This window comes from Phoenix dactylifera, chromosome 16, assembly GCF_009389715.1.
Source record: "Phoenix dactylifera cultivar Barhee BC4 chromosome 16, palm_55x_up_171113_PBpolish2nd_filt_p, whole genome shotgun sequence".
NCBI lineage: Eukaryota > Viridiplantae > Streptophyta > Magnoliopsida > Arecales > Arecaceae > Phoenix > Phoenix dactylifera.
In genome coordinates, this window is record NC_052407.1 from 10903442 (window position 1) to 10907416 (window position 3975).

Here is a 3975-nt window from a genome sequence, read left to right on the forward strand (position 1 = left end):
AACAAAAAAAAATGAAAGTGTAACAACTCAGGACCTCATCCAAAATGACTATCCGGAAGATATTATTTAAGTTTCTTGATCATGTATAATTATTCAACGAATAACTGCTGTGGGACTAAACACGCATCCGTACGGATCCACACATACTTTTTTCGTTTAAGCTCTGACGTCCTCATCAAGCTAAACATTCAAATTCATTCAAATTTAATCACAAACACTATGATCGGCCCGTGGTTAGTCTCAGTAGATCCGTGCTGTAGTGTCCTCTAGTCCACATAAGTTATGGGTCGGGTCCGCTTTGATACTATTTGTAACAATTTAGGATCTAATCCAAAATGGCTAACCGGAAGATATTATTTGGATTTCTTAATCCTATATAAGCTAATAACCGATGTGAGACTAAATACACGCTCGCATGGATCCTCACAGAAAGTGCAAACTCTATGCTCTCCCACCAAATTTTTTTTGAGTGGTGCACCACATAAGAGACGACTCAGTTAGTTGCACTGTTTGCCTTCTGATAGACATGGGTAATCCGAAATCCTGCAAGCCCACCCAAAATCTCATGTATATAAAGTTGCTTTTGAGTGGGTTATTTACCGTCGTTGGATTACGGTGGTCCAGCGAACGCCGTTGTGGTGTATTAGGGCATAATTTAATAAATTAACATACGAATCTCGGGAGTCATTATTTTTCTCAGTATATTAAGGGAGAAGTGGAGTTTACCGCTTGACTTGTAAACGTGTGAAAACGTTAGATTAGGGAGGAAGCAAACTAAAGCTTTCCAAAAGAATCTAAAAAAAAGCTAAAAAGTTCTTTTCCTGCAGCCTTTGGACCTCATGCCTGAGGAAGGAAGAGCAAAGGGGAAAGGTTTCGTACGTATATACGTTTTATATTTTTGGCTTTCTCCCATTCTATTGACCTTGCATGGGTCACGGAAAGCTCTTGCAGAGGGTTTTTATATGAATTGTTTGGTTTATATAATTTTTGCTTCTATATGGAAACTTTCATGAGTATGGCCTTTGTTTCGCAGGCAATGTATGTAGTAAGGCATACATTAAAATTTTCAGACTGCATTTCTTTTGGGTTAAAGTGGAACATGACAGCACTTCCATTTCATCTACTGCATTATAATCCGGTAAATACTAGAAATGTAGGTAATTTGTCCGAAGGATTACAAAATAGAAATTTTGTAGAGCTACTTTTTCGAATTAACTACTCCACCATGTAGAGTAGTTTATTTTAGAATGGAGTTGGTTACGTGTAAGTTAACTTATTTGTTCTTAGGTAACTTACTCTGCAACCAAACACAAGGAGAAGGAAAATAATGTTGAAATTGCTGCAGTTATGAACTCATGGCACACACACACACACAGTCATTTTGTAACAAACTAATTGCTCTCATACTTCCAACAACAAAGAGTCATGTTCTAACAGAGTTAGTCTGAATTCTTTTTTAAGAATCAATTGACTTCTATGGGCTAGTTAGTCGAGGGGTTCCATTCCATCTTGTTCTTCGCCTTCTAGTTATTGTCCTTTTTAGCTTCTTCCTCTTTATTCTTTTGCTTCTAAAGTTCTAATCTCTTTATATATATATATTTTTTTTGTCGAAACAGTTGCTTTACAAAATTCCTTATATACATATAGCCCTTTGCATCGATCATCACAATATCTTTTAAGGCATCCGGGTAACACTGAACAGTCTCCCAAATAATAGAATTATTGTGGTCGGCCACATAGTTAGCCACGTAGTTAGCAGTACTATTGGTTTTGTTGCGGGGACGGCACTTTGGTCGGAGCCTCGCGCAACAGCATAGCCCATATTAAGCTAGCAGAGAAAGAGCACTACGTTCCTCCCTAGGTATTGTCCGTTTTGGGGGTCAAGCATACCCGAAGCTCTCTTTACGGTTTTGCCCTTCAAAAGGCGCTTCGAGAGGAAAGGGCTTTGCCCCCCAATTAAGGCACAGAACCTTTCCGCTACTATCCGATGTGAGACTATATTCAGGCCCTTCCCACAACATAGCCCCCCCAGCGGGAAGATCCTGTGCCGGTTTTACCCATGACAGCCTCCCAGGTCCAAGGAGAGTTTCTATGTACGGGAGGCCCTCCTTCTAGCGCCATCTGTTGCGGGGACGGCACTTTGGCCGGAGCCTCGCGCAACAGTATAGCCCACATTAAGCTAGCAGAGAAAGAGGACCGCGTTCCTCCCGAGGTATTGTCCGCTTTGGAGGTCGAGCGTACCCGGAGCCCTCCTCACGGTTTTGCCCTTCAAAAGTCGCTTCGAGAGGAAAGTGCTTTGCTCTCCAATTAAGGTACAGAATCTTTTCGCTACTAGCCGCCGATGTGGAACTATATTCAGGCCATTCCCACAATAGATCTCTTTGCAGATATGATTGCCCATATAAATAGTATTCGATGTCAGTCTCGGATGTCCATCAACAAGGGGTGACCAACATCCCAATGTTTTGCCCCTCTGTTGATCCGTGATATAACTATTTAGAGTCTCTTTCCAGAATAGAAAGATTTTGCCTTTAATATAATGAAGCGTATTGGCTAAACATGTGATTTAGCTCTATGGGCTAACACTGTCAGCAAATAACATTGGATTGACATGGATGGAAACATTAGATCGATATTGTTGTTGGGCTATCTTTTGAGTTTTCCTATACTAGTTCTTTTGAAAAGATTAGTAAAATTTGAATAAAAAGCTGTCTTTCTATTGTTTTTTTTAAATAAAAAAATCAATTTTCTTTTTTCTTTTTTTGCAAAATGATACACATTTAAGAATATCTAGAGAATTTAATCCTGGAAATACGGAACGGGAGATAAATAACTAATTGAATATTTGTTTGGCACATATGTTAGACTATACAATTAAAATAGATCGTCCAGCCCGCAACTAAAAGGCCGCCCAGTTTCGGCCCAATAAACGTCAACGCCGACTGGTTGAATCCTTACTTCGGCCCAGAATCAGCTCGACCTCGGACTTCGCCAAAAGCTCCATCGGTCTTGGATATTCGCCGACTCCCCCGACCAAGTTCGGGGCGTCTCCAATACTCGCCGACCTGCCCCGACCAAGCTCGGGGCAGCTACTTCAATAGCACACCTCGACCCTCTAGCTCGGAGCGTTCCACCGAGCACACCTTGGAACCCAGAAAGCCGAGCTACCCTCAGCACCCGTCTAGCCGACCTCGCCAGATACATGATGCGACCTCTCAACCGGCTCGGTCTTGCCAACAATCACATCCATGTACGCGCCTACGTCCTCTTATGTGGCCGTACATTACAGCACCACCATACCACGCTTCGATAGCTGGCCCTCGATAGTCAAAAGACGGCACCATGACTACTCCGACTATACCCTACTGTGACTGTCAGCACCTTACCGTTTTCGAGAACGGATAGCACCATACGCCACCAACCAGCCTTAGCTTGCATGGCATTCGGCTCAGAGCCACACCCCCTCATGATGAGGGCGGACAATACCTCTGCCATTTGGACCTCTCCACCGGATTATAAATAGCCCAGTTAGGTAACTTCTAAGGGACTTTTGGCTGGAACAAATTTACCCCATTCTAACTTGATCGTTGGAGGGTTCTTATCGGAAACACCGGTGAGGCTTTGTGTAGGTCCGCCACCGTCGCGCAGGAGGTGGCCTCCATCTTTTTCTTCTAACCACTGGCGGCTCTGTCGACTCCTCCAGCATGGTCACCCTCGGGCCAAATTTGAACCACAATACTACTTATTTAAATTATTGCTCAGGCTATCCTTAGATGCAAGGACAAAATTGTTACAGGATCTCTAAGCATATATTACTATGGGACTTCATAAGTGAATCAGTTTTGTACCATTGTGGGGACTAGAAAAAGTTAGATACATGCAGCCTTTCTGCGTATGAAAAAGGCTATTTCCGTATCTCAACTCTTGGCGTCTATGTTATAATAGAGCAAGCTTTTCATTGCACCTAAGGCACAC